The following is a 6,446-nucleotide window of genomic DNA, read 5'->3' as shown; positions in this document are numbered from 1 at the left end:
GCAGGATTTAACTCTGGGGTCAGGTGCATCCTTTGGCAGAATTCCCAAACGTGAGCTCATTGTGACTCCTGATGTGCAGTGGCTCTGTGTCAAGCTCTCCGAAATCTATTTTGCAATGAGCTCGTTACAAATTGATTCGATTCAGTTGGGTTTATTGGTTGAGCTTGTGAGATTCTTAACAATAGGCATTGTCAGACTGAATTTTATAAACTATGGATTTATTTGAGCAGCTGTTAGAAGACAACTGTTGGAAACTACTGCATCTGATTTTGCGTGCAGAGCCTGATGCTTACAGAAAATCTGAGGCTGTTTCCAGCTTAGCAGGTGGCATCCCCCACGTGTCCTAATGATACCAGGCCCAGGAGTGACCACTGGTTAAAAAGTGAATCCTATTATACAGTGAGCCTGTGCACATCACTACTGGCTGTCCTTAAAGCCAAGCCAGGAGTCCACAGAGCCCCACACCTGAGAGATGGACTCCTTTTCGTTACCGTCACACAGCAGTGAAAAATATTTTGTTGTCTGCAACTGCCTGTCTTCTCAGCCAGGAGAAAAGCACAGCTTCTGTCTTCCAGTTTTAAATTCCACCTGTTTTGCACATAGATTTGCCTTTTCTCCTGTCTATTTCCCTTAGAGAAGGCCTGCAGATTTGAGCCCACCCTGGTCAAAGAATGGCTTAATGATTTTCAAGTTCCTTCTGCCGAAGACCTATCAGGCTGCTGCTGTTTGCGTTTGATGTAACATTTGATGAAACCTGATAGAGGTACAGCACAAAAAACCCAAACCATCCAAACAAAAAAACTCCAAAATACCCCACATTATCTTTGTCTCTTCCCTAAATGTTCTTAAAGCTCTCACTGCAAAAGACTCCTAATGGTATAAAGCCAAAAGAGACTGGAATTGGGCCTGTCCTTTTTTTTCAGAGGCTGATGATGGCTGGTGACTTGCTGATTTCCCCACACAGGACTTGTTTTCTCTTGTCTGCATGGCAATTTCATTCCACAGCAAAGGAAAGAAAAGGCATTTTGAAAAGGAAGAGAACACAGTTCCACAAGAATTCCCCTAGGGGTCGGTGTAATCATGAAATCTGGTACTTTTGCATTCATCCGTTAAGAGGACTGAACCCTGGAAAGAGAAACTTGCATTTAACAGTTGTTACAATGTGCGAAAGGAGTAACAGCAACGTAACTGATTAACTTAACTAATTTAACAACCACATTAAGGACAAGGGGGAGAATGTGGGAGGCTGAAATTTCCATTCAAGAAGTGCAACAGTGAGAGCAGAGGATCTGGAAACAAACCCGCTTGAAAGGGAAATACTGTGGGTGTGCCAATCAGGCAGGCAAGGCAGAAGTCAGAAACCTGAGAAGGCCTTTTCAGTCCCTCCACCACCTCAAGGAACATTTGAGCCATAAATTTTATGAAAATGTACTTTTCTCCTCTTTTTAAGAGGAAAGACAACTAACTTGTTAACTACTCTGCATACATATGTATAGAAATGTCAAAAAGTGATAAGCACTTCCACTTTGCTGCTCTGGTACTTAAACTGTGAAAATATATAAGGAGAAGAAAAAGGAGAAGGAAATGGATTACTGAATAGTGTGCTCATAGAGCTGCTGCCACCCAGTGTCAAATGAAAGTATAAATATCATTAGAAAGGCTACAGAGAGAGATTTCAACCAAAGGCTTAGAAAAGGCAGTTTAAAGGAGTAAACACCCTTAACCAGACATGCTAAAGGATCCAATATCACACTGCTGGGGTGGTACCTTCCCTTCTTTCAGGAAAGGAGCTGCTTATTCCATTACAAAGCAAAGTTTGTCATCAGATAAGTATCATGACTTGAAGAGAGATAAGAGCATCAGGTTTTAGCCATTACCTGTTGACGTGTGTCCCCAGTTCCATTTTCTCAGAGCCTGCCCTCCTCCCTGGCTGGGGCAGTGGGATGTGGGGTGAGGCCCTGAGGTGATCCCTGTGCAGGTAATATAGGGCTGCACTTGCTTGCTGCAGCTCTCACCTGGCATATTCCCATTTCCTGCTCTGGCAGGGTCTGTGCCAGCAGGACAGGAGTTCCTGTTGTCATTTCTCCCTTGGCTCTGGCTAACAGAGGCTGTGGATAGCAGATACTCCTCTGCTCAGCAGTGCTGGAAGGCAGCCCTGGCTGATGGACATCACAGCTTGTTGCAGTTCCAGCTAACGGGCACTCCAGTGGCTGGATGCTCTGGATAAGAGAGGCTCGTGCTTCCTACAGCTCTTGCTGTCAGAGTCCAGCATGTTACTACTCAGGAAGCCCCAGCTACCTTCAGTTGCTGATTCTTAAGGCTCTGGCTCTGTCTTGCAGCTCCAGCTCCTGCACAGTTGTGAAGAGAGATGCTGCCGCCGCTGCTGCTGCTCAGTTCAGGTGATTTCAATTCCAGTTACTGAACACTCCAGCTTCTTATAGCTTTGGCTTGTTTTCAGTTGAAGGTGATTTCAGGTCAAGCTTGTTGAAACTCCAGCTTTTGTGTAGCAGTTCTGGCTTCCTACAGCTCCAGCTGATAGACATAGGCTTATCTGGATTTCCAGCTCATTCCAGCTCCACTTTGTTGAAGCTCTACCCCTAGTACTCGATGCTCAGAAAAAGAGTTTCTCCTGCTTCTTACAGCACCTGCTGATGCACATTTTCCAGCATGTTACTGCTCAAGTTATTTGAAGCCATAGGTTAGTCAGCTCCTGCTTCTTCAAACTCCAGCTCTACACAGCACCTCAGGGCACCGGCCAGAAGAGTGGGAGCACTGGTGGGACAATGTGTTTTTGGGAGGGCACAGATACTTCCATTGGGAAACCAAAGGCTCTTGAATCCCCACATCCACTACCTTCCCAAGAAGGCTGTCCTGGGGCTTCTGGGACTCAGGAGAAACCAGTCAGTGTCCGGGGTTCTAGTGCCTCATACAGGCAACTCAATTCATTTAATGGAATATAAAAGCCAGGCCAGCACACCATCGACCCCACGGATCTCATCACAAGCTCTTTGTCAGTGCTGGCTGCAAATATGTGCTCTGTATCCATGGGCAGGCAAGAGAAATGTCATCTTCTGTCCATTCCCTTGGATGCAGAAGATAAAAACTCTTTGGATGGCCTGTCACAGTTAGCATCTCCTGCCCAAAAGCTCGTTTGAGTTTGGATTTATTCTAAGCAGTTCCTGCAGAAAATACTGTTGTGTGCTTGCTGGCCAGCCAGGACTGGAGGCAGAGGGAGATGTGTGAATGGATGTCCACGTGTTCCCAGCTGGCAGCAAACACAAAGCCCGACCAGTGTGCAAGTGGCTGAGCAGGCAGTGCAGGAGCCATGGCATGCATGATAGGCAGGATCAGCTCATGCATGAACACACAATAGCTTTATGCATGAACAGCCTGTGACACTATGAGCAACATCCCATTATTTCACACCTGAATGTCCTAAAGCTTCACACATTAGTGCCCCATTAGCTCATGCATGAGTGCCCAATTTATTCAGACCTTAGCATCCACTCACTTCATGCACAAGCACTCAATCTATTGACAAACAAGCCTGGAAACAGCTCACATGAGCGGCCAATTAATTCATGCCCCAGTGCTCAATCAGCTCACACAGGAGCAGCTATTTCTCATGCACCCACAGCACATGCATGACGGCTGTGCTGGGCAGAAATGGCAGGGGCTGGGTCAGTAATGCCATATTCCCACCCTCAGGCACTTCTTGCTGCCGGTGCTTCTCCACTGAAAATTGGCTCTTTTGTAGGAGCATCAGAGCTACATTCAAGGTCCCTGTGCTAGCCCAGAGGTGCACCAAGAACCCTTCTCTTTCCCCAGAGCACTGAAGGGCTGAGGAGCATGGGCTAGCAGGGGCCAACACATCTGCCCAGCCCTGAGAAGAGGCAGAAGTGTCTTTCCCTGCCCCTGTGCCCAGCACCTGACTTTGCCTATCAGAGTTCAGCACTGCCCCCATCTCTGCTTTTGCTTTCTTCAAGGGTTGTACCAGAGTCACACAATTTCTCACTATGAGGTAAAAGAATGTTAGTTTTTCCTTACTAAAAAGGTTAGAGTGAGCTACAGAGGGAAGCCACCTTTTGAAGATTATTTGGTTGCAAATCTCTATCCACAAGCCTACACTGCTTTGTAAGAAAATGAGGACATTTTCTCAAAATGCTTTGCTACTCAGTCACAAACCCACAGCTTTAAGAGAGAACTGATTGTAATTCTTAGCATGGCATGAATTTCAATGGTCATCTAACAAGACAAAACCCTGAAAATAACAATTTACAGGTCTTTTGCAGCAACCACACCTGAGCGAGTACATTATCACCTGGCTGCTCCAGTGCTGGGATAATGGGATGAGGATCATGGAATTAAAAGGTAGAGAAGCCAAGCTGCTGGGCTCACAGGCTGAGACCATCAGCCTGACCAAAACATGCTGCCTGTACGTAACACTGAAACCCTCCCATTCCTCCAGCAAGGAAAAATACAGGTTCTATCTCTCTGTACAAAGGTTGCAAGGACTATCTTACCTTACAGAAGATGTGCGGGGAACCTTGCCAACTCTAACTTCAAGCACAAAGTTTACAAGTACTTATGTGATAAGACACTTGACGTGAAAAATAGCCCTGGGCTTCCAGAGGTGTAGCACAGAGCAGTGACAATCCCAGCCCAGCGACCCTTTTGCACTGCTCCTAAGCAAGGCAGCATGATGAGAGACCATTTGCCAAAGGGGACTCCTGGCTGAGAAAGTGCACATTCCAATTTACATGAGTGAAACTCCAAGGTCACTAGAAAAATGTTCCTCCTCATTGCTCACAAGAGCCAAAGTTGGTTTTAACTTCCCATACATGTGGAAACTAAAGAGCTCAGCCAACACAACACTTCATTGCCTACACAGTGAGATAGCAAAGCTGTGCACTGATAAAGACACTGCACTGACAGAAAGCTCACAGCTCTTCTACCACAGCTGAGAGGGAAGGTTCCAGATGCCTGCTTTCCTGAGACTTCAATTTTTTTCTAATGCAAAAAGATATTTTAACATTTGTACGTTACTCGCTCTCCTTGCTAAGCTGCGTGCAGCTGTACTGGACATATGAGCATGGGGTCACGGAACCCATCCCTGCCCCAAAGACAACTCAAAGAGAGCATTCAGGATGTTATCCAGCTGCAGGTTGAGAAGAAGAACATTACCTAGGGAAGTTCCTCCAACAAGTCTAAGCAGCAGAGTAGAGTCTCTTTCAGAAGTATATACTCACATATACACAGCTCAGCATGTTCAGTAAGTCATCAAGAACAGCAGCTCTTCAACAGTGGAGAAACAGAGACTAGGGACAAAAAATACATTCCTGAAGCATTCCAAGTGCACTTGAGAACTAGACAAAGACTGAAAAATACAAAGGCTTAATACATTTATTAGTAACTGCTGGCACGTACTGTAGAATAGGCTACAATCTTCATGCACAAGGAATTCATGGTAAGTACTGGCCAAGCATTGCAAAGCACAGGTTAAACAGAAAGCTGAAATAGCATGCACAACCTCCACAGACTTATTAAACTGTTCTGAACATTGATTGGACACTTGTCCAATCAATCTGCTTTCAGTCCTATTTAAATGCTACAAGGACCAAAATTAAGGATTTAGAAAAGGGCTGGAGACAGCAGCTATTTGCAAGTAGCAGGTAGGAAGCAAGTCCAGGTGATAGTGCCCTCCCTGCTCAGGGGTTAATTCCACCCTACTATGAGCAAAGCTGGCAAGCAGAAAACTCAGTTTTCATCTCTTACTGCAAAGGAAAGAGCAGATGCATATAGAACATGTCATACTTCAGACACACCTTTTTTTTCTGAAGGGGCCATAAAAGCAAATGAGTAACTCAGTGTGACCCAGGTGGTTACAGCACTCCCTATGTCTTCACTTGATCACAAAACAAACTAATAAGATGTTATTCTATGTTCATATAGCTCTATACTTGCTAATAACGAAACACCAGTTAATTACAAAGCCAGCTGGCCAGTAACCTTCCCTTTCAGCTCTAGGTTTTATTACCTCTGAGTATTTTCCCATTTAGTACCTTACCCTTCACAGCACCAGCAAACACTCCCATGACAACAATGCTGCACACCCCGTGAGGTACAACCAGGCCCTCAGACCACACACTGACATTCCCTATGGCTGCGGCTGCTTAGCATCCTTGCCTGGTGGGACACCTTTCACATCAGGTCCTAACTCAGAAGGGCAATTGAGAGATTGATCACAACTTAAGTCAACCTGACTAGAAGCAAAGTTCAAACCTTTACTAGGGTAAAACCCCTCCTCAATCTGTGCCTGAGACCAGGCAGATTGTGCTGTTCCACGTCTTTCAACTCTAACACACAAGTACAGTCACCACTACAGCTCTGCTCTGCACTGACCAGGAATTGGGTGCTCTGATGAGCAAACCTCTGACGTGCAGAGA

Source organism: Haemorhous mexicanus, chromosome 4 (assembly GCF_027477595.1).
Source record: "Haemorhous mexicanus isolate bHaeMex1 chromosome 4, bHaeMex1.pri, whole genome shotgun sequence".
Classification (NCBI taxonomy): Eukaryota; Metazoa; Chordata; class Aves; order Passeriformes; family Fringillidae; genus Haemorhous; species Haemorhous mexicanus.
This window is presented reverse-complemented; position numbering follows the sequence as displayed.